This window comes from Mustela putorius, unplaced genomic scaffold (genome assembly GCF_011764305.1).
Source record: "Mustela putorius furo isolate JIRA1106 unplaced genomic scaffold, ASM1176430v1.1 tig00000592_pilon_pilon_pilon, whole genome shotgun sequence".
In the NCBI taxonomy this organism is placed as follows: Eukaryota; Metazoa; Chordata; class Mammalia; order Carnivora; family Mustelidae; genus Mustela; species Mustela putorius.
This window is the reverse complement of record NW_025421426.1, coordinates 5,399,463-5,427,229: the sequence shown is the minus strand read 5'-3', so window position 1 is coordinate 5,427,229 and position 27,767 is coordinate 5,399,463. Positions and strand designations below refer to the sequence as shown.

Here is a 27,767-nt window from a genome sequence, read left to right as displayed (position 1 = left end):
GCAGGCTCCCTGCAGAGCAGAGAGCCCCATATGGGGCTCGATCCCAGGACCCTGGGATCCTGACCTGAGCCGAAGGCAGAGGCTTAACCCACTGAGCCACCCAGGTGCCCCCAGGGTCTGTCATTTCCAGGCCTCTGTGTTCAAAAGGTATGTTCCCAAGTCCCAGGAAGAACTAAATTTGCCAAAATGGGCAAGACAGTCCTGAAAAAGAAAACCTAAAAGGAGGACTTTGGGGGGCAGACATTAGACCCTGCAACAAAGGGTAGTATGGTGTGGGCATAGCCGTGAGTAAATACATCAAGAGTCCAAGAACTGACCCAGTGTCCCCCATGCCACCTAATGGATGCGGAAGTCTTGGGAAAGAGGAAGACATTCATTAGCATGGATCTTTGATTACATCTGGGCTGGGGCACTGGCTTCCCATTAGGGTCCCGGTCATGGGTCCTCCCCTCTGACCTGCGGGAGCGCTGGGGAAACTCACCCTCGCGAACCCTGCACACCCCTTGTCTACCGTGGAAATGTCAGAAGCCCCAATTCAAGATGAATTAGGTAACAGGTGGCTCCAAGGAGGATGTCCTTCCCTTTGCAATTCTCTTCGATTCTTCTGAGTAGCCCACGGAGAGAGCTTCGTGTGGGTGCTGTAAGTCCGCCTCCGAGCTCGCTCACCTGCCTTGACGAGGCAGAGCAGACCTCCACCCGGAGCCCTCCCTTGGCAGCCGCAGGATCTTGCTAGAATTTAATCATGCTGTTTTGTGATCATTGTTTGTTTGTTTTTAGATTATTTATTTATTTATTTGACAGACAGAGGTCACAAGCAGGCAGAGAGGCACGCAGAGAGAGAGAGAGAGAGAGAGAGAGGAGGAAGCAGGCTCCCTGCTGAGCAGAGAGCCCGATGTGGGGCTAGATCCTAGAATCCTGGGATCATGACCTGAGCCGAAGGCAGAGGCTTTAACCCAAGGAGCCACCCAGGCGCCCTGTGATCATTGTTTTTAAGGTTACTTTCCATCTGTAGAAATGAATACTTGTTTTCCCTTTCTGGTTGTAATACAGATCATTTAAAAATCATTTTACCAGGGTGCCTGGGTGGCTCAGTCTGTCAAGCGTCTGCCTTTGGCTGAGGTCATGATCCTGCTCAGCAGGGAGCCTGCTTCTCTCTCTGCCCCTACCCCGATCATTTTCTCTCTCTCTCTCAAATAAATAAAAATAAAAACCATTTTACTAACACATGCTAGGAGAAGAATGAAGCATTCAGGGTAGATGACTCTATGGAGATGGAAAGCAGCCTGGGGTAGGGGGGTTGCAGAACTGGGAGCAGCTGCATGACGTGTGCGGGGTCTCCTTCTGGGGGGACAAAAATGTTTTGGAACCAGTTAGAGGTGGTGGTTGCACCACATCGCGAACGTACCAAATGCCTCTGAATCGTTCACTTTGAAAGGGTTGGTTTGATGTTACGTTGATTTTACCTCAGTAAATTGTTTTTAAAAAACCAACCAAGCCAAAAAAAAAAATCAAGTTTACTTAATAAAAGGTACTCGTGTCTTTAAAGATGCCTTTTAAGTGAGGCGTGGGAGTCTAGGGCTTAGACGATCGGTCTCACCCCCTGGCCTGGGTTCGCGCCGTGCCCAGGCCTGGAATGCCCTCTCTGCTCACTGACAGAATCCTGCCCATCCCTGGGAACTCAGGCCAACCCTCACCTCTGCAGGAAGCCCTCCTGATTCCAGCGGCACAGGGGGTGACCGGAGCAGTCAGGTGGGCCCAGCCCTGCAGCCCTGTGGCCCCAGGCGCGGCACTCAGACCAGCAGGCTTCCCAGGAGCCTCCTAACTTTGGGCACGTTGCGTTGCCTCTCCAAGAGGGTCTCGGCTTCCTCGCCTTTAAAATGGGTGTTCGTGATTGTTCTTATTTCACGAGATTGAGTAACTCTGTAGAAAGTCCGTGCACAGGGCCTGGGGCTGAGTCGGTCAAGCGCTGATCACACCATTAAGTGCAGTTATTTGCCTCCTGTTTCCGGAACCATAAGCAAGGGCTCAGCCTGCAGGAGGTCTGGATCCCTCGTTCACCCATGGGGCTCACCAACAGTAAGTTCCCCAGAACAGCGTGTTGACTGATGCCCAAAGGAATTCCTAGAATCCCGCTTGCTCTCTCAACCTCCTCTGCCCTTACCCTGGTCCAGCCCCCTTCATTGCCCAGCTGGACTCTTGCGGTCACCTCCTCCCTGGTCTCCTGGCTTCTGTCCTGTACCCCCCCCCCTTCCAGTCCATTCTCCATACAAAACCAGACGGATCTCATCAGAACCTAAGTCAGATCCTGCCCTTCCCTGGCTCAGGGCGTTGCCAGCGCCCCACCTCATTCAGGGTAAAAACCAAAGTTCTCGCCATGGCCCAGAAGGCCCTTCTCTGTCTGCCCATGTCCTGTAAGTCCCCCACCCCCCGCGCCCCGCTCGTCTCCCTCGTCTTGGCCCAGCCATGGCAGTCTCCGTGCTATTGCTGTCAAACTCCAGGCCTCCTCCTTTAGCCTTTGTACTTGCTGTTCCCTTCTCTGATCACACTGTTCCCCAGATGTCCCTCACTGCTCACCTCCTCACCTGCTTCAGGCTATGATTCAAAGCCCCCCCCGCCCCCCCGTCCAGGGCGGCTTTCCTTGGCTGCCCAGATCTTGTTGGACTCCAAAGCTCTCTCCTGAGGAAAGGACCGTGGCTGGGTCTCTGGGCCCCACCCCCTGTCTCAGGCAGAGGAGAGGCTCCCAGGCCTCTTTCTGGACTCAGGGATCTGGGGTCAGCTGTGGAGGCAGGCCACACCCGGGCTCTATCTCGTGCCGAGGCCTCTGCTTACTTGCCACGGGAGGAGGCCCTGACCTGCTCACACGGGCTTCTAGGGTGCCGATGGGAAAGCCCCACGTCCTCCTCCACTTACCTGACTTGGGCTGACTCAGACCCTCACCCCTGGCCGGAGGGAGCCGCAGCCGCCCCGCCCGGCCCCTTGATGGGAAACAGCACTGCTAGGGCCTGGCTGGGCCAAACACTGACTCACCTCACCCCGCCCAGCCTCTGCCACTAGAAGTCGCACCTCCTTCTGGCCAGAGACGCTCCAGTCCTTTGCTCCCGGGGAGCTTTCCCACTCTGCGCCTTTGCGCAAACTGTGCCTCGGCGGGCAGTGGCCCTCTGCCCCTTTTCAGCCCAGCCTGAGGGCTGTCTCCTGCCGGGAAACGTTAGAGATTGCTCTAGCTAGAAGGGTGCAGGGGGTAGTGGGAGAGCTAATACTAATATACGAATAATACTATTACCCCACTAATAATAGCTATTATGCACCAATAATAGTAGAGTCACTGTGGGTACTGTGGGCTGGGCACTGTCCTACAAACTTTATTGTATTAACTCATTCAGCCATCACAGTCATCTCATGAGGTATGGACTTTCATTTCCCCGAGGCACGGAGTGGTTAGTAACTAGCCCAAGGTTTCCAGCTGGTGAGCAGAAGAAGGATTTGATTCTAGGAAGACTGGATGGCAAACTCACCCACCAGATCAGGAGAGCAGAGTGGGGGCTCTGAGGCTGGAATCCAAGGAACAGGGAGGGAGGCGATGCTGGCCCTGGGCTCTGTATCAGTGCCCCTTCCTGCCACCAGCACAGGCCGGCCCTCAGTTCCTCTGTCCAGGTGAATCCTCAGAACACAGGGTCTGGGCCATCTACCAACAGCCTCTGAAAGGGAATTGACACATACGAAGCAGGGGCCATGGACACTTAAGACATTAACGTGTGGAGCAGCCCCGTGGAGCAACAGTTACTAATATCCGTTTTACAGAGGAGGAGACTGTGGCCCAGAGAGTAGTGAATGGGATTTGCTCAAGTTCACAGAGCCAGGATGCGGCAGAGGCTGAATTCAAACCCAGGATTATTCTGACACCGCAAGGCCAGAGTCCCTTCTACTGGGTGGTGACATAGCACCTCAGTGAAGAACAGGGCAGGACCCAGAGGTCAGAAAGAGCCTAGCACTTCAGTTCTCATCACCCCTTCTCTCCAGCATACTACTAGCTGTCACCCATCCATTCATTTGTTCATCCATCTGCTCATCCGCCCATCCACCCACTCATCCACCATGCAGACATCCACCCACCCATCCTTTCCTTATTCTGTCTAGTTCTTCATTCACCCTTCCATCTGTCCATCCACACTTCCATCCACCCATCCTTCTATTCATCTGCCTACCCATTTTTCTATCCTTCCCACATTCCATCCTTTTATTTATTCATCCATCCATCCATCCATCCATCCATCCACCTACTCATCCATCATCCATCTGTCCATCCATCTACCTACTCACCCATCCACCCATACATTCATCCACACATCCATCTATCCCTCCACATATCATTCATCCATACGTCCCACCAATGTTTATTTAACTGATGGCCGCTATGCCCAAGCTTTCAGATCACTGTCTCTTGAGCCAGGAGAAACACGCCTAATTAGGTTTCTGCTTATTTGTTATTCCAGGAAGGCTAATTGTGGGGTTTGTAAACAGCCCTTTGATGGCTGGGGAGTTACTTAAGAGGACAGTTAAATAAACAACCGCTGGGTGGAACAGTCAGTATTGGTACACAGCGGGTCCAGAGTCATGACCTGCCTTTGACAGTGGGAGGAGGGTTGAGTTCCAGACAGTGCAGAGGTTCTGGGATCAGAAAGGAAGTCAGAATAATGGGAACAGTGGCCATAATCGCTAACATGCTGAGTGCCTACTGTGTGCCAGATGTTACGCTAAGCACAGCCCTTACAACAATTCTAGGTGATGGAACCAATTTGATCCCATTTATGGATGGGGAGCTGAGTCCCAGGGAAAGGACGCCATGTGCTCTTGGTCACACAGCTGGGAGGTACCAGTGTCACAACACCGATCTAGACTTGTCTGTGTGCAGCCGTGAGGATAATAATAGCAAATAATTGCATAGCACTCACTATGTGCCAGGCCTTGTTGTAAGAATCTTCTTTACTCACTTAATACTCATACAACTTTGTGAGGGCTGTACTGTCGTCGCCTCCATTTTGCAGATGAGAAAATTGAGGTCGATAGGCATAAAGTAACTTGCTAAGATCACTGAACTAGGCGGTAGCATTTAACTCAGTAAGACTCAGCTGTACATGGTTGGCCAAATATTATTTTAATCATTTTTTAAATCTCTCTATATATCTAAAAATACTATAAAATTTTAACTTGATTATGGCTTTTGTGTTACTTAGTTGAGAGGTTGGTAAACTTTTTCTGTAAAGGACCAGATAATACACGTTTTGGGTTTCGTGGGCTATGTGGTCTCTGTTGCAATGGCTCAACTCGGCTGTGGAAACTGGAAAGCAGCCACAGATAATATGAAACTAATGGGGTGGCGGTGTGCCAATAAAACTTTATATACAAAAGCAGGTGGAGGCCGAGGTTTGGCCCAAGGGCTGTAGTTTGCCGACCCCTGGCTTTGTGCATTATACATGTATTTCTACTCACCAAACCATGTTCTCTTGCTCTTTTATGAGCAACATAAAGGATTTTCAAGGATAATTTCAATCATCGCCCAGTTTCACTTCCCTGCCATGTGCTCACCACATGCCCTAGATGCCATTTACCCATTTGCCTACTCTTGGCAGCTTCTGAAGCAGTTTGCAAATTCCTGAGATTAATCTAATTCTTTTATTCATAAGGTCCATAAATGAGTGACACCTGTGAGTGGTGTTCAGTCTTGCTGCTTCCCCACCAGGGACAATGAGAGTGCTAAGGGCCCTGGGAATGATTCTTCTCTACACCAAGTTCTATCATCTTCTTGCTAGGAAAAAAAAAAAAAATCATAAAGTGAAAGTTAGGAAGTCCTATGGCTAGGGCTCTAGTACTATTTCCTAGAGGTGACAAGAACAAGGAAACGAAAGGATGACTGGTGGAGATATTACAAAATGTACTCGGGGCTAGTGGGAACAAAATGGGGTAAGGGCAGAAAGATCCCCTTTCCTCTTTATCCTCACCTTCTTCCTCTCAACGACTATTTCCCAGACTCAGAAAAGTTGTCAGCCTAGAGGAACAGCATGTGGTCACTCCAAAGTTAAAAGACAAATGACAACCTGGGTAAAAACATTTGCAACATAAATGTTGAAAATGATTTATTTCCATTATAAATAAAGAGTCTCTGCAGAACAATACGAAAAAAACCCCAATCCACTAGAATAATGGGGTGACAGAGAGAAACAGGCAGCTTACAGAAAATGAAATACACATGGCCAATAAACATGCAAGATGGTAATTAGGCAAATGCAAATTTTAAAAATTATTAGATAACATTTTCCACCCCTTAGCTGACAAAAAATGAAAGATTTGATAACGTAAAGTGTTTAGGGGACTTGGGGGATGTGGACATGCTCATATACTGCTGGTGGGAGGAGTGCAAAGGGCCTCTCAAGAAGACAATTCTACAACATCCAGTAAAACTATAAAGTCATATTGGCTAGAACTCAGCAATTCCACCATTTGGCATCTCCCTTAAAGAAACATCAGACACAAGGAGCATGTGTCAAGACGGTTGTTAGAAACAACCTAAATATCCATTGTTTGGGGGGAGGGTGAAGCACCTTACAGTTGTCTGAGGACTCCCTATCTTTTGAGGCAGAGCCCTCCCACCTCTGCCACTGATGCTACACCTGCTAGAGGTTCACTCTTCCCAGCCTCCCTTGTAGCTACGGGGTGGTCACGTGACCTAGGTTCCATCAATCAGGCATGCCCACCCAGACTTGGAAGCCAGAAGAATCCAATGACAGCGAAGCAGAGATGTCTTACCTGACCTCAATTTATGACACAGGGCACTGTTCCTGATGATCTTGAAACCTGGTTCTCCAACCCTCCTGGCTTCCCCCGGTCTCCTATTTTAATTTGAACTTTCCTTCAAGTATAGCATACATACAGAAAAATGCACAGGTCATAAGTGATAACTTGGCAGATTTTCCTGAGCGCGCACAACTTGTGACCAACCCCACATCAAGAAACAGGACATTCCAGTCCTCTTGGGCCTTCTTCCAGTCATGACTTCCTTGAGGGTATCCAAGGGTAGTGGGTCTACTTCTGGTACTTAACGTTAAGTGGAATCAAGCAGTATGTGTTTGTGTCTGGCCCCTATCTCTTCATGTCAATGTCTTTGAGATCCCCTCATGTTGTTGTGTATAGTTACAGATCATTCCTTCTCATTGCTGGGCAACATTCCAATGTCTGGATGTGACTCAGTTCCTCCATGTAGTCTCCTGCTGAGGGGTATTTCTCGTTAGGGGCTATTTGTGAATAGAGATGCTACAAACATTCTTGTGCATGTCTTTTGGTGCACATCTGTCTACATTACTGTTGAGTGCAGACCTGTTGCTGGGTTACATGGTAGATGCATGTCTCACTTTATTGGAAACTGCCTGTTTTCTGAAGCCCCTCTACCATTTTGCATTCTTCCGGGTCATGTGTAAGAGTTCCTTCTGGATGTTCCATGTCATCATCAGCTCTTGCTGCTTTTTCATCTTTTTTTCATGTTAACCCTTCTAGTGAGTGTGTAGTGGTATCCCATTGTGGCTTTGATTGGAGTTTCTTTGATTAATGATGTTAATGAAGCACCTTTGCCTTTTTATTGGTCATTGGTTATGTCTTTTGGTGAAATGTTCAAGGCTTTGCTCTTTGGGTCTATTGTATTGATTGTCCTTTCCCCCCAAAACTCCTTTTAATAGATTATGTCTCTGTGTAAATGACCATATCAGCCAGGGTTCTCCAGGGAAACAAAATCAAAGAAGGAATTAAGGAACTGGCTCAAGCCGTTGCGGAAGCTGGCAAGTCTGATATTTGTCCGGCAGCCCAGCGGGCTGCAAACTCAGGCAGGATTTCTAGGTTAGATTCTAGAGGCAGAATTCCTTCTCCAGGAAACCTCAGTTTTTGCTCTCGAGGCTGTCAAATGTTTGGATGAGGCTCACCCACATTACTGTTGGTAATTTCCTTTATTTAAGCCAACGGAGTATAAATGTTAATTACAGCTACAGAACACCTTCCCAGCAACATTTAGACTAGTGTTTTGGCTGAACACTAGCCTCAACTATGACCAAGCAACCATAGCCTAGGTGCACACATAAAATTGAACCACCCCAATTACTCAGAGTTTATTTTGAGTCCTTCTCTGAGCCCTGTCTGATCCACATTTATCCTCCCACGTGCACACACATGTGCACACACACACACATGCGTACCTCCACACAGATACCGCCAATGTCAATAACAGCGTTATGCATTTCTAGATGTATAAATGCATAGAGAGAAGTCTGGAAGGATGCAAACAAATGAATTATATGGCCACCCTGGGGAGTATCCAGGATGGAGGTCCAGGGAATTTTAACCATAAGTTGTAATAGTAAAGAAAAATCTGGAGAGTGTAATTAAAGTGTTAATTCTGTCATTGAAATAAATTTTCAGTGAGAAAACTTTTAAAGAAAAATAAAAGAATCATTAAATCCCCATTATTTATTCGCCAGATATTTCTTGGGCACCTGCTCTGTGCTAGTGGCTAGAGATACTGTGGATAAGATGGATGGTCTCTGCTATCTCTATCCTTATGGAGCTAACACTGTTGTGGGAGGAGTCAGGCAAAAAGGAAGTAAACAGAGAAATGAGCAGATAATTTCAGATAGTTTTAAAGAGTGTTCTGAAGTTAGGTAAACCAGGTTTAGAGACAAAGGATGACCATGGACATGGGGTTATGTTGGATTGTGTGGTCAAAGAAACCCTCTCTGAGGTGACATTTGAGCTGAGTCCTGAAGGAGGAGAATGAGCTGGCTCTGGAAAGAGAGGGCCAGCTCAGCAAGCGCAAAGGGCCTGAGGTTGATACAGATCAGGTGAGGTAGGATGAGAACCTGAGCAATGTTTCTGACTTGGAAACTGAGGCCTAGAGAGGGAAAAGGACAGCCCAAGGCCACAACATAGATATGGCGGAGCTAGATGAAGGGAATTACTGCTGAGCAGGGAATTACTGCTCCCTGCCCCAAGCAGAGCTTTGTGCTGGTGCTGAGCTGCCTGTCCAGGATGGAGGCCTCTGAGCGCCTGAAGGGCTTACCCATACTCCTCTCTGTGATTTGAACTGAGCAATGGAGACCCAGCCCCTAGGCTTGTACCAGCCTTGCCCTGCAAGGAAAGGCCAGTAGCACTGAGAAGGCCACCTGAGGGCCTCACACTCTTTGTCTCTGAGTTGGAGGATCAGCAGAATTGACCACCACTGTCTTACCAAATTATAACGGCATCTAGGGAAGGTGCCAGAATAGACACTTTTCCCGCACCATCCCATCAACTCCTGGTAAGAGCCTGTGAGAGACTATGATCATTCCCAGTTTATGACTGGGAGCATTGAGGCTCAAAGAGATTCAATACCTGACTCCAGAGCCCATCTTCTTTACCCTTGGTGAAGAGTCTAGATCCTGTTCCTCTACCTTTCAGGGCAAGAGAAAGGACATCTTTTTGAAATGACAGAGCCCCAGATGGGAAAAGATGATCCTACCTAGGGCTTCATTATATAGATGGGAGCTCTGAGGTCTGGAGGGGGAAAGGAATCATTCCCTGACTGTGCAGAGCCAGAGCTGGAGCTAGATCTCCCTGCTCCCAGTATCCGTCCAGATTTATCACCCTATTCCCCTCCACCCGCTTTCCTGCCTTCATGAAGCCTTGACTGGCCTCTAGGCTGTTGCTCTAACATGCTAGTCCCAGTTCCTGCCCAGGGCCTTTGCACTTGCTGTTTCCCTACCAGATCTGGCCCATCACTTCTTTCTTGCCTTCCTTGACCACTCCATTGACCGTAGCCCTGCATTAACTTTTCCTATCTTGATTTATTTCTCTGTCTAGCACTTCTCACCCTCTCTGTCATTATAGTACATGTATGATGTGTGTTGTCCATCTCCCTGCCCAGAATATCAGCCCGTTGAGAGCAGGGACTTTATTTGCAGCTCTTTACCCAATGCCCAACCCAGAGCCTGCCACACCCCATAATGCTCAATATGTCCTTGTGGAATGGATGGATGGATGGATGGATGGATGGATGGGTGGATGGATGGATGGGTGGATGGATGGATGGGTGGATGGATGGATGGATGGCTGGATAGATGGATGGATGGATGGATGGATGGATGGACAGATGGGTCATGGGTGAAGGATAGGTGATGGATGGATAGATGGATAATAGACAGATGGATGGGTGATGCATGGACGAGTGGTGGATAGACAGATAATGGATGGATGGGTGATGGTTGGATGAATGGATGGGTGGACATTTCTTCCAAGATTGCTTCTCACCTTGGGCTCTGGGTCTCCCACTCGGCTGTTCTGGCTTGCCTCCTCTGGCTCTAATCCTGAGCAGGCAGCTCTGGGGGCTTCCACAGGATTGGGCAGGAGTCCCTGTTTCTTGCCTTCCTCTGAGGCTGGGTAAACAAAAGCCTTTGTTCTCCCTCCCCTGCCTAGTTCCTCTACAGCCCGGGGCAGGAAAGTTGCTGGCAAGTCAGCTGGCAAGTGAGTTGCTGCAACTTAACTTTGAGACTTAACATGTCAAGTTGGGCCCTGGGGCTCTTGGGGTCCAGAGTGGTGGTGGGCATGATGGGGGTATGGTGGGGGCACTGTGGCTGAGGCACAGAGATGATTCTGACCTGGGCAAACCCCAGAATCTTCTGGAAAGCCTGCAGCTTTGGAGGTGGTGGGTAGCTACAAGATGAAGTTGACTCTGGGTTCTCTGCAGACAACCTGGGACAGTGTTTTCTCTTGTCCCCCAGACTGTCCCCACTGGGCAGAGGATGAGAGAAGGGGCCCTCGCTGGGTGCTGCAGTGGTCCTGTGAGGGTGCTGCTGTCACAGTGCCCCTTGCACAGAGGAGGAAGCTAAGCCCAGTTAGCACTCCAAGTTGGAAACCAAACTGGATGGGCAGCTCTTACCCAGCTGGCCTGTCTCTGCCAATCAAAGACAGTGGCCCTTTGTCAGTTTCCCTGTTGCCTTTGTCCAGGGCAGAATTGGATCTTAGTCAAATAAACGCAAAGGCTAGTGGCTCACTGCAGCAATGACTGGAGAATTTGGCGCCTTTAAGCCTGCCAGCCTCACCAGGACATCCTTGAGGAACCTCCGCCATCAGCGTGTTGCCCTGTGTGCTCCAGAGCCCAGTTCCCGCAGTGGGAGCAGAGAACATAGAAGTCTGGGACCTGGGTGTGGCTGCTGAGGCCCACGCGGCTGCTTCCTGTCTATGTTTCTGGCTTCTTCAGCCTCTTCTCCTAATTTCACCCCATGCCCTGAGCTATTAGTAATTTTCTGCCCATATCACGTGGTTTCCTGCCTCGGTCTGCCTTTACACCGGCTGTCTTTTCCACCAAGGATGATGTCTTGGTCTGAGTTTTCCCCCAAACAGACCCTGATATAGGGGTCGAGAGCAAGGAGCATATTTGGGAGGTAGTCCCAGGAAGCACCCATCATAGCAAGGTGGGTAAGGGAGACAGGGAAGAAGCAAATAAAACATCTTTTCCAACCAGTCACTACTGTGGGCAACTGGTCCTCAAACCCACTGGGGGGCTCTAGGAACCAGTGTAGAACATACACCCCAGAGTCATTCCAAACAAGGGGTGGGGAGACTGGCTATGTGTCCTCTAGCTCCCCATTAATCATCACCTAAAGGCCAATTTCAGGGGCATCAACTTTCTGGAACTTGTGATCATGCACATGGCCACAGCCAGACCAAATCTCTCACGCAGAGTCGTAGCAATCTGCAGCAAGTAAGAGTGGGCATCTAGGGCATGTGGGTGGGCACCAAAAGCATCTGCTACAGATGTTTACTAGTCCCTGATCTTTTTCTAGCAGACTCCTATTGATCCTTCAAAACCCACCTTCTGCCCTGCCCCTGCCCCGAAATCAGCCAACCACTTCACTCCATTGCCCCCATGCACTTTAATATTTGCCTTTATTATAGTGGATTGTAATTACCTTCTTATACCCCTGCCTGCCCACTGAGGAGGGAACAGCTTGAAGGCAGGGAGTATATCTTGGGGGTTAAGCACATACAAGTTGGTGTTGCAAAGTCCGGAATTCTACTGTCTCGGTCTCTCTGAAATTAACTTCGTCATCGCATCTGTGTCTCCAGGTGCCTCGCTGTTATCAGAAATGTACAAGCAGAGGGACTGAAGTTAGGTTTTCAGCTCCCCGGCATTCCTTCCCTCACAGCTTCTTGCCATCTCCTCCTCTAACTCACTTGGAGAGCATTTGAAAACCTTCCGAGGCTGGGGCCCTAACCCTGAGATTCAGATTCCGTTTTTGGAGCCTGGTTAGACCTTCCTGATAGTATGAAATCTCAGGGAAATTCCTTCGGGCCAAGGGCATTCACTGAGAGAGTCTGTCACGAGGTCCTAGGTGGGAGGTGGGAGGGGGAGGGGGCCAGCGAGGGTCTGCACTGGGGGAGGGACTGAGGGAACCTTGAGGATGCAAAAACTAGCAACAGTGTGCGATGAACTAAGACATCTCACAGCCACATGGTTAGACTTAAAAAACAAACCACACTGAGTGAAAAACGGAAAAAAGCAGACCAAAGTTTTGTCACCTTATGATGTAAATGAACTGAGCCCCACCGCAAGAAGGTGCTGTGCCCGAGATAGAGGTTCTCACACCTCTCACGCCAGCCAGTGTCACCCGGTGAGCCGCTGCCCAGACCTACCCCCAGGCCTCTGCTGCGCCATTGCTGGGCTGGGTCCTAGGAACCAGTATGTTTAAAAATACAAAGTCGGGGTTGCAGATCACAGGATGCAGGGGTACAATTGTCTCAATTCTTCTTCCCCAAAGGATTATGTCTCCAGTAATAATGTCAAAAGGGCAAGTCTATGTTGAGGGCCTACTGTGTGCCAGGCCCTATGGGGAGAGCTTGACTTGCATGACCTTGCTTTATTTTCAAATAATCCCTAGGTGGTAGGTGCTTTTATAATCCCCATTTCATAGATGGGGGAAACTGAGGGACAGAGTGGCAAAGTCAATGGCTGAGGACCCACAGCTGTTCAGCAGCAGAACAGGCTTGTATTGGGGTCTGCGGGTCTGACCCCAGAGCCCTGGGCTGCCCCGTCCTGTCTCCTCCACAGTTACTCTCTTTGATGCCTTTTGACCCACTCAGTTCCACAACTGCAAAGACTTGACCCACCCAGTTCCGAATTCTTGTTGCTGATGTTGTTGCTCCCCATAAATCCCTCGTGGTCTATTTTTTCCTATAACCTCAGCACACAGACAAGCCACACCTCATAAAGGCTGAGCAGCTTCTGGATGCGAGAGCTTCACTCCAGGGATCATAGCCGCATAAGCTTGTTTATTAGACTTATTTTAAATTGTTCCCCCACTCCCTCTGAAAGATGGGAAGTCTTAAAACTACTTCTGCCCAAAAACGGCGCTTGGAGGCGCCACCCTGCCCAGGAAGCTCTCTGACCTGCCTCACAAGGAATTATTAATTATGATTTGTTTTTATAACGATCCACTTGGAGTCTGGGTTGGCACATGCTCAGACTTGTCTGTCCTTTAAAAGAAGGAATCAAAGTTTTGTGGAAACCAGTTACGCTTAATAGTGGAATTACTTGGGCTCTGTCACGGATTTGCTGTGTGACCTTGGGTACATCCCTTCCCTATCTGTGCCTCTGTTTTTCTAGTTGTACAAGGACTGTGAACTAATATCTAATTTGGGGTTTAGAATATATATTTCCCTTGAGGCGCCTGGATGGCTCAGTTGGTTGAGTGTCTGACTCTTGATTTTGGCTCAGGTCATGATCTCAGGGTCATGAGATCGAGTCCAACGTGGGGCTTTGCACTCAGCGGGCAGTCTGCTTGGGATTCTCCCTCTCCCTCTGCCCGCCCCCCTCCACTTCCACACTGCTTGTGTGTGCTCTGTAAGAATAAATAAATAAATCTTTAAATATATATACATATGTTTCCCAAACTGTCAATGTACCAAGGGTATATGAAATGGTTTTAGGTTGTACATGGATGGACATTTTATAAGTCGTATTGTTTAAACTCTAAAATTTAGGAGTGTTATAACATTTCATTCATAATTGCAGATATTTTTGGTCATTGGGCTGGCCACAAAGAGAAGGAGCTCTGTTTCACCTAGTTACTCAGGTCTCCTGACTGATGGGGGCTGAGCTGATAACTCCTAAGCTGACCCTGGGGATCAACATCCAGCCAGCCTGAGGAGAGAGAAGATGGAGAAGGCACCCATCAGCCCAGAAGGACCCACATACATAACATTTCCCCTCAAATTCCATTGGCCAGAGCTAGTCACATGGTTCCACCCAGGCGCGAAGCCAACTGGGAAATATAGTTCCCTGGCTGGGCGGCTACTTCCCTACCCCTCTGCACTTTAGAGGAGGAACATGAATCCTTGGTGGGCCCTTGGCCATCTCGGCTTCAGTATTCTCTTTTTAAATGACTAAGTTGAAGAACAGAACTTTGCCACGTCACTTATCAATGAATTAAAATAGGATTTACAATTTTCTACATAGTGGGAGTACTCATTCTACCCAAAATTAAGACTTAACCACACAGCTCCAGCAATCAAGACAGTGTGGTGTTGATGGAGGGACAGACACGCAGTCAGTGGAGTAGAATAGAGGGCACAGAAAGAGACCTACACAAATATGTGCAAAAGCAATTCACTGGGAATAGGATAACCTTTTCCTTAAACAGTGCTGGAGCAATTGAACATCCATTGGCAGAGAGAAAAGAAGCTTGGTTCAATGAAGGCCCCTCATGCCTTATACAAAAATTAACTCAAAGTGGATCATGGCCTCAAATGTAAAACATAAAACTATAAAAAAAAATCATAAAACTAGACAACATTTTTTTTTTTTAAAGTAGGAGAAAATCAATCTTGGGATCTAAGTCTAGGCAAGGCATTATTGGATTTGAATGCCAAAAGCACAATTCATAAAAGGAAAAATTGGTAACTGTCACCTCACCAAAATCAAAACTTTTTGCTCCATGAAAGGCTCTCTTAAGGATGAAAAGACAGGCTGCAGAATGGGGGAAAATATTTTCAAAACACATATCTGACCAAGGACTGGTATTTAGAAGGTATCCAGAACTGTCAAAAGTCAGCAAGTGAAAGAATCCAGTTAGAACACACAGAAGGTAGGAGCAGACATTTTGTTGCGGAGGATACCTAGGTGGGCGTTCAGCATCAGTAGCCGTCAGGGAAATGCAGCTGAAGATCGCAGTGAGATACTACTACACACCTGTTCCATTGACAACACCCAAAAATGATGAGAATGCAAAGTGTTGGCAAGGGCTGGAGAAACTGGGTCACTCCCGCCTTCCTGGTGGGAGTCTAAAATGGTACCGTTGTTCTAAAAAACAGGCAATTTCTTAAAATCTACCGTATGACTCAGCAGTTGCACTCCTAGACGTAGAAATGAAACTTATGTACACAAGTGTTCACGGCAGTTCGATCCCTGATAAGCAAAAACTGGAAGCCACCCAGGGACCTTTCACAGTGAGTAGCTTTGGGGCCGCTGGTATGTCCTCACAGCGGAATGCCACTCAGCAACAAAAAGGAGCAAAACGTTGATCACGCATCGGTGAGGATGAATCTCTAGGGAATTATGCTGAGCACAAAAAGTCAGTACCAAAGGGTTCCATACCACACAATGCCATTCACGTGTCATTCTTGAACCCACACTATTCGAGAGATAGAGACTAGATAAGGGGTTGCCAGCAGTCGGGGCAGGATGGGGTGGGTGGGACCTGGGCTTGGCTATGAAAACTCAGCATGAGGGATCCTTTGCGATGGCAGTGTTCTGCATCTTGGCTGCATTGGTGCCCCCATCCTGGTGCTATGGTTCTATAATTTGGAAAGGATGTTATCATTGGCGGAAACCAGGAAGAGGGTACATGGGATCCCTCTTGTGACTGCCTGTGAATCTACAATAATCTCGACATAAGAAATGTAATAAAGACCACAAATCCAATGTTTTATACCCATACACCACTTTGTCGTCGTCTTCTTCTTCTTCTTCTTCTTCTTCGTCTTCTTCTTCTCTTAAGGATTTATTTGTTTATTTTAGGTGGGGAGGGGCAGAGGGAGAGGAAGAGGGAAAGAATCTCAAGCCGGCTCGCAACTGAGTGTGGAACCTGAAACGGGCGGGGATCGATCTCGAGACCCTGAGATCACGATCCTGAGATCCCGACCTGAGCTAAAAATCAAAAGTCGGACGCTTAGCCAACTGAGTCACCCCGGCACCCCTACACCCGTGCACTTCTGAATATAACCGTGTCTGTGGTAACATGGTGGCCCCAGCGGACTCTCCAACATCAGACGTGGTATGGTGGTTAAGCGTGTGGCTTCTCAGTGGGGCAGCCTGGCTTCAAGTCTCAACCTAGAAGCTAACCTAGTACCTACCTGAGCCTCGGCTTCCACACCTGCAAGAGGCTGAGCATGGAGAAGCTCTCTCATGAGGGGCTGCTGCTGCGGCTCAGGCACGGAGGAGGGCAGGGGCTGCTCTGCCCATTGCTTCCTTTCAGGGCTGTGACGGGCGGGGGGGGCCGTCCAGGGGCTGGCCTCTCTAAGGCGATCGAGAGAAGGCGCAGGGCTCGTGCTGTGTACCTATGGTGTGCCTGGTGATCTGCAAGCTTGTTTGGGAGGCATTACTCTTATCCCTACTTTATATGGGAGGAAACGGAGACTTGGAGGGGAGAATGGACTTGTCCAAGACCAGGCACGTCGTCGTCGTCGTCGAGGGTGGAGATGAGATCTGAATCCTGGTCTGTGTGGTTTGAATCCAGAGTCATTGACACTATAAACAATAACCTTACCATTTCTTAAGCATCTGCGGGGGGTCAATTACCACGTTTGACTCCGTACTTTGGAGTATCATCACCCCCTTCCCATGTTAGAGAGGAGAAAACAGGTGTTAAGAGAGGTAAGTTGCCAAGACGGACAAGAGCTCTTGGAAAAAAACCAAACCAAACCAAACCAAACCCAGTCAACCGACGGCTCTTGCTTGGGCGCAGGACCCCACCTTCTGTTTGGGCTTAGCCCCGTGGAGACAGACCACGGAAACTGAAATGCTGAGTCAGAAAACAGGGGGCAGGGGGCATCTTGTGATATGACGCCAAGGCAGGCTGTGGGCATTTGGGAACTTCACCTGCAGCCGGCCCGAGTCATCGGAGATGGCCAGAGCTTCCCCTAGGGGCTGGCTGGGGTCCATGGGAGCCGGGGAGAGACCCCTCACCCCGACAGACAGTGTGGCCGTTGGAAGAGCTTTGAGGTGGCAGTGGCGGTGACAACTTCCTTTTGAGTAATAGCATTTACTGAAAAGCAATTCTGCTTTTAGCACCAGAAGTTCATCCCCCTCACAGGCAGGCGCCTAAGAATACCTTCCTTCAACCACAGTTCAGAGACTCACACAGATTCCCTTCTGCCTTACCTCCGGCCCAGTTTCGCATTTGGTGTTGAAAGGAAACCAAATACCACAATTATTGGAGGAGGCGGGAGGGGTGCAGAGAGCAGGGTGAAGCCGGGGGGCCAGGTGGCATCGACCACAGCCCCCACGGCCTCCACAGGCAGCCTCCAGGCGGTGGCCCAGCCCCTTGTTCTTCAGTTACTGGAAAGACATCGGCAAGCTCAGAGTGAAACCCAAGAGCTGACAATTTCTCTTCCTTTTTACAAGAAAAAGAAAGTGATTGTCCTTCAAGCAAGGGTGACTTTGGGGGCCAGGGACTTGCCCTGGCCACTCTGCAAATTAGAGGCAGAGCCACAGCCACTCCAGAGGCTCCGGGCCCTTGCCTGCCACCCCTCCATTCATGCTGGGATCCCTTGAATGGTCCTTTTGTCCATCACTGAAAATCCAATGTGCACATGGGAGAGGATGGCCTTAAATGTCAGGAGAGCACCAAGGCCCCGGACAGCTATGGGATGGGTGAGGGCGAAGGAGAAGGCACAGGCGGGGAAGAGATGGGTGCGGCAGGCAGAGGCAAGAGGCCGCAATGATGGGCCCTAAGATGGCCTCTCCCTCCCCACCTGATCCGGGCCCCCGACTCATGCCAGAACCAGAGCCAGTCAAGGAAGTGGAAAAACTCTGGGTGTCACGCAGAAAAGGGTTGAAATTCTACTTTTGCCATTCCCTGGCTGTGTGACCTTGGGCAAGTAACTTCTCCTCTCTGAGCCTCAGTTTTCTCATCTCTAAGATGGGGATAATAGGAGTAAGTCAGGTCATGGCCCTCACTCAGGATTCTTAGGTGGCTCTCACATCACTTGGCAGAAGAATCAATCTTCCCTATGGCCTACTCAGGCCCACATGATCTGTTCTCTCCTCCCCCTGACAACCTCATCTCCTCCTCTTCTCTCTCATTCCCTCCCCTCTGGCTACACTGAGCTCCTTGTCTCACCAAACATTCTAAAGACACCCCTGCCTCAGGACCTTTGCACTTGCTGTTCTGTCTTTCGGCAACACCCATCCCCTAGATACCCGCCACCCCCTTACCCTATTCAGGTCTCTCTTTAAATGCCCCTGGGAGGCCTAGTCTGACCTCCCCTTTTAAACTGCTCCCCATTACCCTTTATCCTTTTACCTCACATTGATTTCCCCCCACAACTTACCATTATAATTTTAGAAGTTTTTACTCCCCACCCTCCATATTCTGAACTCCAGGCAGGGAGAGTTCAGTTCTATGTTATTCTCCTTGTACTCTTTGGAGCCTGACACATAGTAGATGCTCCCCAAATGTTTGTTGACTGACCAAGTGCAGGGTCATGTGGGGAGGATGAAGAGAGATGGACGTAGATGGTTCAGCACCAGCACCGAGTACTTGCTCACTAAACATTACTTCCTTTTCTCCCTTCCTGTCACCAACCACGTGCCATGTGCTCTGACTTCCTGCCATAGAAGGAACCAAGGCCAGAGAGCCCAAGTGACCTGCCTCAGCTCACACAGCATGGTGAGGATCTGAAGTCTTGTCCGAGAGGCTCCCGGCTTTCTGAATGATGGTTGCAGTGTCTAATACAACTTGCCTGGCCTTTTAGGGTCTGGCTGAGGGAAATGGCTGAGGGGGCCTCTCAGACCCTTGAGAGGGCTGTGGACAGTGAGGAGTCGGCTCTGGCATCAAGGGTCTCCAGGCAACATTGATCCTTGGGACCAGGTTCATGTCCCTGCCCTGAAGTCTCACAGTTCCCATCAAGGGGGCCCAGGGTTCCCAGAGAGGGGCTTTTTCAACATTCTGTTTCTGGGAAGTTCTGTCCCAGGAAGGGCAGATACTCAAGGAGCTGCTGGAGCCTCAGAGACCAGGGGACTTGGGTGTCCTCTCTCCCTGGAACCCAGCCAGTTCCTGGAGAAGAGGGACTTTCCAGAGAAGTCTGTCTCCTGGCTCCCTCAGAGCCTGCCCAACAGACGATTGGCCAAGGTCCCCGTGAAGCCCAGCCCTGCCTTGATGTCCCTGCTTTAACTCCAGAGAGGGGCTAATAGTCTGGGGAGGAAAAGGGCTGACACGAGTGTGGTCTTCCTTAGGCCTAGCATATAGGTATTTGGGAGCCATGGAGTCCAGTCTAGGGTGGGCTGGGCCTATGCCCGTGGGTCTCACCTAGAGCTGGAGGTTTTGCCTCTCTGCCCATCAGAGTTGCCTCGGCTGTCTGAGGGCCCCTCCCACAGCTGCTGCAGCAAAGGGGATGTGAGCGAGACTCTTGGGAGAACAGTCTGCTAGCGCTTTATCATACTCGAAGGTGACCGTATCCATTATGCCACCGAGACCAGACCTTGCGGACAGGCTGTCCACAGGCCAAATCCAGTCCAGAGGTATGTTTGATTTGGCCTTCGAAATATTTTTTTAAAATGTGAATCCGTTGCCAACATCTGAAGGATGAGGAGATTTCACATAGAATCCATTTTCTCTGGCTTCCCTTGAAAAATGGGAAGATCCAGCCAGACTGGGGCCACCTCCCTGCAGGGCAGAGGAAGGCAGGAGCAGGCTAGGGTGCCCCATTCAGAGTAGCACATACCAGGTCCTCTGTCCTCTCCTTTCCTCTTCTCCCCAATCCCTGCTCAGCTCACTTTCCTCATACATGCTGCCTACTAGGATCTTGACGCATGAGTAGGAGTTCACCAAAGGCACAGAAAAGTATTCCAGGAAGGGGAACAGCACACGTCCATGGAATTCATCTGTTCAAGATTCACTTGACAAGCATGTGTTGAATGCTTGCCGTAGGCGCTGGAGAGAGTGCAGCAGGAAACCGAAGAGCTCACAATCCCTGCCCTCTTGGAGCTCTGGCGGGGCGCTCCCTCCTTCCCCAGGGACCCTGGCCCTGCAGTGTCACAGCAGTGTGGGGGAGGGCATCTCATTGGTCGAGGCCGGGGGGCTGTTTGATGAATCCTGAAGAGCATGGGACAGCACTTCACGACGAGGAATGATCTGGCCCCAACATCTGAGATGGAGAAACCTGGGTTTAGGGGAAGATAATAAACCAGACACGCCCATAAATGCACAATCAGAAGTCAGTGCTGGGAGGGTCCTGATGAAACTGACCCAAGGGTGACAACAGGGATTAGCAGGTAGGATAGCAGCCTACGGGAGTCTCCACGGGAGCAGGACTGAAGGGTGACAAGGAACAGGGACCTGGCATCCTCCTGGCTCATGGAGGGGCACTTGCCCTCTTTCTGTCTGGCTCTGACCTCAGCACAGCCGTGCGTATGGAGCAGGGCTCAGCGGTCCGGTTCCAGTTTTACAAAGAGCTCTTGTCTGATGTCACAAGCCCCTGTGAGGCTGACCCAGGCCGTGTGACCGGACCCAGCACACTGGGGTGTCCTTGGAGGTGCTGATGGTAGACCAGATACCCTTCCCTCATTCAGTCACATCTGGGGGTGCCCACTGTGGCCTAGAGGAACGGAGAAACTTCTGCGTGACTTAGCCCCAGTCATGGCACCTAGGAAGCATGTAGATAAATTGGTCACGTGAACAAAAAGAAGGACTAAATGAATAAACAAGTAAGTCCACGTACGATGATGGTCATGGCCAGTGCTGTCTGAGTGCCCACTGTGTGCCAGACCTGTCGTGGGCCACCTGTGTGAGGGTTTCCCAGAACGGACGTCCTCGGAGGGAGGGACAGTGGTCATCCCGCCTTCCACGACGACAAGACCACAGCGCAGAGAGGGGTGCCTGGTGCTCGAGGCCTGGTGGCAAGGAAGCAGCCGGGTGGGCCCTGGAGTCCAGGCTCCCCAGATCTCGGGCAGCACCCACTGCCTCAGCATTTCGTGGGCTCTGCCATGTGTCGCTCCCCGATCCCGTGAAGTTGCTGGTAGCATCATCTCGTGTTCCAGCTGAGAAAACCGAGGCTGGGAGAGGCAAAGTCATGTGCCCAATGTCACATACGACATGTGGGTTTGGATCTACCTTCCACACTTTTGACCACCACACCCTGTCCCTTGGAGTCCTACCCCTCGAAGAGAGTTCATCCACCCCCACGGGAAGGAAGGGGGGGCCAGGGGGCTAAGCCCCTGGAGGTTTGCAGGACCAGGCAGGAGGCTCTGGAGGAGGCAGGGTCCCCAGGTGGGCAGGTGGGAGCAGGTGGGCCAGGGGAGCCTCCTGCCTTCCGCCCCACATGCAGGGACAGCTGCCAGGACAGCCCAGCTGACAATGGCTCCTTGTGTCTGCACTGCGGGTGGGGGAAGGGGGCCATTGTTCTCCAGGACACCTTCCTGCCGTGGCTGGCTGCGGGCGGTCCCTGTCCCAGGACACTTGGCATGAGGCTGTTCCGGGCGCCTGAGGGAGGTGTGTGTGTGTGTGTGTGTGTGTGCATGTGTGTGGGTGATGCTAGAGTGTGTGTGTGTGTGTGTGTGTGTGCACGGAGGGGTGTGTGTTTCTCACACTATCTCTGAATGGGCCCACACGTGTATTGCACACTGTGCTGTGTCCGAGGAGGTCTGTGGCTTCTGGTGTCCACTGCGTCGGCCAGCATAGTCTCCCTGGTTGTAGGTGGCTGTTGGTGTTTCTGCCTCTGCGTTATCTTCGCAGAGCTTTGGATGTGCTCCTGTGTGTTGTGCCGGCGTATCTGGGTCTGTCTCTGGAGGGTCCCGACACCAATGGGACGGCAGTGTATTGGCTTTGAGTGAGGGTCCAGGGAGGAAAGGGTTTTCAGGTGGAGATGGCGGGCATGAGAGCCAGGAGGCAGGAGCTGCCGGGGACGAGGGCTGCTGCAGCAGAGTGCGCAAGGGGGGAGATGCCTCTAGCTGTGGGTGGAGAGGATCAGGGGGCAAGTGTGAATGCTGTTGGGGGGAGCAGTTGTCATGGTGCATATCATGAAGCAGTCCCGTGACTGGGACCTCAAGGTGCCCCCACTCTGTCAGGACTTGCCCAGCTCCCCATTTTGCAGAGGGGGAAACTGAGACCCAGGAAGGAGAAATGCCTTCCAAGGCTGGAAGTGTGGGAGCCCATCCAATGCCAGAGCCAGCTCTCACTCTCCTGGCCTTGCCTGCCCGCCCCTCCCCAAGTCCCTTCCTGTCCCCAGAGGGCTTGGCTCCAGATCCTGTCTCTGCCACTTAAAAGCTGTGTGATCTTGAGCAAGTCACAGAGTCTCTCTGTGCTCCACTTACTCATCCGCAACATGGGCTAGCGTTCATACTGACCTCTAAAGTGTGTCACTGATAACCTGTCCACGTCTGCTTTCTCTTTTCCCAACACACTTACTCCCTGCAGACACACCCCCCCGTCATATCTATGGGCTGTGGCACTGGAGTGTCACTTCCACGAAAGCAGGAAGTTTGGGTGTTTTGCTCACTGCTAAGGTCTAGACTAGTGTCTTGCACGTGGGTCGGTGCCCAGTGGATTTTTACTGCATGAATGAAACCAGGTAATATATGTAAAATGCTGGAGCAGGGCTGACTTTTAGTAAGTGGAACCTGAGTATAACTAGTGTTCCCTGGGGAGTGGTCCAGGAGTGGGGAATTTGGAAGCTTGAAAAGCCAGTCAGCCCGCGTTGGGAATTGGGGTCCCCATTCCATTTTCTGCGCTTTGTTCTTCCCTTCTGGATCTGTGTAGCCCTCCCTGGGCCGGATGTCTCCTGCCTTCAGGCTCCACAGTTTGTCTTCAGGCTCTGGCAGGGGCTAGGAGCTGGGGTTTTCGTGCCCCTGTGAAAGATCTGTGACTTGGTTTCCCCACCTGGCTATGGCTCATCCAGAGGCTTCAGTGGTCTCTGCTCTCTCAGAACATCCCCCAGTATTGGGGCCTGACCACTGCCACTGCACCACCCCCAGGGTTCCCACTGCTCTGTCAGCAACAGCAAATGGAACTGTCTGGGCAGGGGGCAAAGCCAGCTGGTGGCCTGCGTGTGCTGCCGGTGGCACAAGGAGCCACCTGGGCAGGTTATCTGTCAGGTCCAGCCTGTTTGTCGAGGAGGCGGCTTTCTGACCTTCTCATCTTTCTAAGAAAGAATGAAAGTAGAGGCTTAGAGACTAACTGGGTGGTGTGGTCCCCCAAGCTCCTGCGTCTGGCTTCCTGCCACCTGGTCATTGGCTCTGGGCTCCCCTCTGCACCCTGTGTCCCTGACTTCCTGGGGAGCGACAGGAGCCTGAGAAGGGGATCAGGGCCCAGGCACAGAACAAGCTTCCTCTGTCCTCTAACCTCGCTCCTCCTCTGCTCCTGCCTCCCTGGCCCGGTGGGGGACCTGCAGCGGGGTGCTCTGTAAATATGGTCGGTGGGGTGGCGGTGGCTGTGCTCCCCTTCCTCGGGGACCAGCGGGGGCTCCCTCGGCATGACTGGGTAACCTTGGTGTCTGTCCACAGACCCGCACTCTGTCCTCCCGTAACTGTCAAGGTTCAGGCCTCCTGGTCCTCCAGTCTCCCCACATTTATTGAGCACCTACTGTGTGCCCTGCCCCAGGAGACAATGAAAAGGCCTCTGAGAAGGGAATGGCTTGGGCTGTGTGCAGAGGCTTAGGAGGCCAGTGCGGCTGGAGCTCAGTGAGAGGGGGAGGGGAAGGGTTAGGTCAAAGGGGCCAAGGGGCCAGGTCACGCAAGGCCTCCAGGCCAGGGAATCTGGGAGTTCCTTTGAAATGTGATGAAGACCCCCCCGGAAGGCTCTGAACAGGACCCCGTAGGAACTGCCTTTTCAATTCATGTCACAGAAGCGGCACTGTCCTTTTAGAGGAACCTTCTGGATGCTCTGGGGAGAATACACAGGCTGGGGAGGTAGGCAGTGAGGGCGGGGATGAGGACCAGAGACAAGGGACCCAGCCCAGCGTGGTGGCAAGGAAATGGGGAGACATGGCATCCAGGGCCGTTTTGAAAGTCGAAGCCGCAGCATTGCCTGCGGGGGGCACTGTCAGGGGCAGAAAGGAGTCTGGGGTTTCTCCAGGGCTTCCGGTGGCATAACCAGGAGGCTGGTAGGACCCTTCTCTGTAGTGGGGATGTGGGGGAAGGCGCAGCCCTGGGGAGCAGAGGCTGTGCTCAGTGCAGGGGTGCTGAATTGAGGTGTTTCGGAGGTGGAAAAGGAAAGCTGCTGCCTGCACTCCCCACTGCCTTTGTCCTGGTCCAGATGCCCAGCACCTGCCCCAGGAAAACTGCAGCGGCCTCTCGATCGCCCTCCCAGCCTGCCCCTGTCCAGCCCTTCCTCTTCTACGTCTGTGGAGCTCCTGTTTCTGTTCTGCTCTAGAACCACTGAAGGCGCCCTGCTGCCACCTGGATAAAGTCCAAACACCTGGGCTGGGTTAGCCCGGCCCTGAACCATCTCCCTTGACCTCTGCAGCCTCATCCCCCTCCTGGCCGCTGAAGCGGACAACCCTTGGTTCCTCGAACTCACCCTCTCCCTTCCCACTGCCTCAGCTTGCTCAAGCCGCTCCTGCCAGCCGGCGCCCTTTCCCGTCCCTCCTCAGGGATGCGTTAAAAGGCCGTGCCTCCAATGTCTAGAGCCTTTTGTTTGTTTCTTTCTCCCAGGACATATCACACAGTGCTTTGAATTACACTTATTTATATCTTGCCCTCCTCCCGGGGGGGGGGGGGGCAGAAAGTGCCAGATTCATTTCTGGGCTTGACGCCAGGCTCTGAGCAGATCCCTGTTAGATTCAGCGAGCGGACTATTCGATGCTGCATTTGCTGTGGTCTGGGCCCACCCAGCACCCATTTGCCCTCTGCTGGAGATTAGGCTCCGATTTTCCCTGGGGTATCGCTACCCTCTTTCTCCGTGGGCAACAGGTGAGCTGCCCCTCCTCGGGGTTAGACTTATGGCCCAGGTCTGGCCAATCAGAACTTCCCACATCCCTGACCACAGTAATTGGTTCAGGGATGGACACATGATCCAATCAAAGCTAACAGAGCTCAATTCTCTGGAATAGAAGAGAAGACTTATTGCCCTGAGGTGGCTGAGCTAATGTGATCCAGCCCAGAGCAGCAGTGGCCCCTGTGCCACCATGACAGCAGAGTGTCTGAAAATACAGCCAACATAAGGCAAAGCAGAGCTGAGAGATGGAGACCACTCAAGGACCAAAAACATCATTGGTGCTCCTGGATCCAGCTGTACCTGAAATAGTCATCACCCTGAACTTCTCAGTTATATAAGCCAGAATACTTTTCTCTCCCATTCTCTTTCTTAAAACTTTCTTTGGGTTTGGTTTCTGTTGCTTGAATTGCAAGAATTCCTGACAAAGACACAAGCTTTCTCCAGAATCTCTCTCTTGCCATCTCATTGCCTTTCCCTCCATGCAGGGCCCTGTGTGAAATTCCCTCTCAAGGAACTGCTCTGAATCTCTATCCACGGAGCTGATGTGAGCTGATGTGTTTGTTTCTTTCCTCACTCTTGGATGATACGAGTAACGATCCCTGGTTCTTGCTGCCGTGAGCAATTTCTGAAACAAGGCAGGGGAGCAAATAGAATAACCTAAAGAGGAAGAATGGGCTTGAGTTCCTGAGGGCTAGGGCTGGGCCTCCAGCCTCATGGCTGCTCAGCATGGGACTTGGCACACAGAGGAGGCTCCTCGATGATTCTTTATTTGATAATGTCAGGCCAGGGTTTCCAACCTGGACATGAAGGACGTTCTGGAGCAGAACTTCTCTGTGAAGTACCTAATCACAAGTCCTTCCTCCAGAGCTGGTTAGCAGACAGTCTGTCAGTCTTCGCACATCTGGCATTAGGGGGGGCCAGCCTGTGCACTGCACGAGAGTTGAGCAGAACCCTTGTTTCTTTACCCAGTGGATGCAAGTAGCACCCCAGACCTGGAGCTGTGACAAACAGAGGTCTGCAGACGTTACCACACAGCTCCTGTGGTTGAGATCGTCTGGTTGAAGGCAAGAGCTTTGCGCCAGGCCCGGCATGCGGGAAGCGCTCATTGATGACCAGCGATCAGAAGGTGCTGGTAACAGGCTGCGCATGATCGGGGAGGATCAGATCTGGCCAACTTACCGGGAGGGGAATTTATTGGAGGAGCAGGGAAACTTGCCTAATCTATGAGGGAGAGGTAAAAAGAGAATCCGGTAAAAAAAAGAACATACAGAAACAAAGACAGCGTCGAGGGTCCCGATAGCACGAGTTGGTCGTGCTGATGTTGTGATGAGCTATTCCTTGTTGCGGTCGTTCCTCCCAGAGGCTCCTTCCTCATGGATGCATTTCGCTCAGGCTGTCCCCGCCCGCCATCCTATAGACTCAGGGGAGGTGGGCTCTGGCCACCCTCTGGGGTTGCGGGGAGGTGGGGGCAGGCCTCGGTTGTTTTAAGCCAATCACGGTGGCTCCTTTGCCTTGTTGTACACAGAACGAAATTCTAGCCAGTGATACCTGCTGGGAAACCCTTCTGGGAAAGGGTTCTTTGCTCTTCAAAAGAGAATAGGGGCTTATTTTGCTTACCATAATGTGGGATTTCCTTCCTTCTTAAGGTTGAAAAATACTCCATTGTATGTAAAGACCACATTTTCTTTGTTGTTTCCACATCGAGGCTGCAGTGAACAGGGGAATGCAGCTCTCTCTTCAAGATTTTGATTTCAATCGTTTAGGATAAATACTCAGAAGCAGATTGCCGGATCATTATGTGAAGTGAAATAAGCCAGTCGCAGAAGGACAATTACTGCACGATTCCGCTTATGTGACGTATCTAAGATAGTGAAACTCACAGAAGCAGAGAGTAGGGCCTGGAGGGAGGGGGAATGGGAATCGCTATTCAGTAAGTATACAGTTTCGGTTACGCCAGATGCATTAAGGTCTAGAGACCTGTTGGACATCGTGTCTGTAGTTAGCAATGTTGTATGGCACACTTAAGAATCTGCAAAAAGGATCTCACATTAAAATGCTCTCACACCCACAAAAAAGACATTTATAAAACAACATTTGGGGAGTTTCCAGTGATACCGACATTAAAAAATATTTTTAGGGGTGCCTGGGTAGCTTTGTCAGTTAAGCATTCAACTCAGTTTTGGCTCAGGTCATGATCTTGGGGTAGTGAGATCAAGCCTGGAGTGGGGCTGGCACTCATCGCGGAGTCTCCTTGTCCCTCTCTCTCTGCTCCCCCCCCCCCCCCCCCCCCCCCCCCCCCCGCTCGCGTGCACTCTCTCTGTCTTGCTCTTAAAAACAAACAAACAAACAAACAAACAAACAAACAAACTTATGTGAAAGTTCTTACCAGGGGGAAAAAAGAAACAGGCTCTTCTCTCTCTAGTGTTGCGGGGGGGCAGACATCATGATGTTTGGAGCAACGGCAACCATTTTGAGTGAATGAAGAAAACCAGTTGGAGGGCAAAGCCTGATTTCTGAGAGCTGGGTCTTTGCTGATGTCACTAAGGT

General features: G+C 51.0%; 1 long non-coding RNA gene across 1 annotated transcript; it reads right to left on the bottom strand.

Moving 5' to 3' along the window:
- Window positions 1-905: 905 nt before the first annotated feature.
- LOC123392615 lies at window positions 906-3,199 on the bottom strand. The gene is made up of 3 exons (XR_006607349.1): window positions 2,911-3,199; window positions 1,695-1,999; window positions 906-1,341 (listed from the first exon to the last, which is right to left on the bottom strand). It is a non-coding gene; the product is annotated as an uncharacterized LOC123392615 (long non-coding RNA).
- Window positions 3,200-27,767: the final 24,568 nt, after the last annotated feature.